Raw genomic sequence first — 1,354 nt, forward strand, 5'->3', positions numbered from 1 at the left:
CCAATCGGATAAATTTCATCAAAGCAAACCAATCTAAGTTGAGAGTTGAAAAATATAGTGGTTTGATGGATTATCTCAAATCTAGACCTGAAAAGGACAATGTGCCTATTGGTAAGATGATAATACTTCCATCATCTTTTGAGGATAGTCCCAGAAATATGCAACAGCAATATCAGGATGCTATGGCAATTGTAACGAAGTATGGCAAGCCCGATTTATTCATAACCATGACATGCAACCCCAAATGGGCAGATATTGCAAACAATTTACAATGCTGGCAAAAAGTTGAAAACAGACCTGACTTGGTGGCCAGAGTTTTTAATATGAAGCTGAATGCTCTTTTAAATGATATCTGTAAATTCCATTTATTTGGCAAAGTAATAGCTAAAATTCATGTCATTGAATTTCAGAAATGCAGACTGCCTCATGCTCACATATTATTGATATTAGATAGTGAGTCCAAATTGCATTCAGAAGATGACATTGACCATATAGTTAAGGCAGAAATTCCAGATGAGGACCAGTGTCCTCGACTTTTTCAAATTGTAAAATCAAATATGGTACATGGACCACGTGGAATACAAAATCCAAACAGTCCATGTATGGAAAATGAAAAATGTTCCAAGGGATATCCAAAAGAATTTCAAAATGTGACCATTGGAAATATTGATGGATATCCCAAATACAAACAAAGATCTGGTAGCATCACGTCTATCCTATATAATAAAAGGGTAATATGCAAATTGACCCTAACAGCAGAACGACAGAGAATGACTGGTCACTAGGACACACACTGACCACCAGGGGGCAGACACTCAATGCAGGAGATGCCCCCTGGTGGTCAGTGCGCTCCCACAGGGGGAGCTCTGCTCAGCCACAAGCCAGGCTGACGGCTGCGAGTACAGCGGTGGTGGTGGGAGCCTCTCCCGCCTCCTCAGCAGCGCTAAGGATGTCCGACTGAAGCTTAGGCCTGCTCCCCGCTGGCAAGTGGACATCCCCCGAGTGCTCCCGGGCTGCCAGAGGGATGTCTGACTGCCAGCTTAGGCCCGATCCCCCTGGGGAGCGGACCTAATCCAGCAGGTGGACATCCCCCAAGGGGTCCCAGACTGCGAGAGGTCACAGACCGGACTGAGGGACTCCCCCTCCCGAGTGCACAAATGTGCACTGGGCCTCTAGTTGGAAATAAAGTTGTCAATAACACTTGGATTGTCCCTTATAACCCATATTTGTGCCTCAAATATAGCTGTCATATAAATGTTGAAGTCTGTGCATCAATTAAAAGTGTCAAATATCTATTTAAATATATCTATAAAGGGCACGACTGTGCAAATATTCAAATTTCTGAAAAAAATAA

This window comes from Myotis brandtii, unplaced genomic scaffold (assembly GCF_000412655.1).
Source record: "Myotis brandtii unplaced genomic scaffold, ASM41265v1 scaffold1616, whole genome shotgun sequence".
Classification (NCBI taxonomy): Eukaryota; Metazoa; Chordata; class Mammalia; order Chiroptera; family Vespertilionidae; genus Myotis; species Myotis brandtii.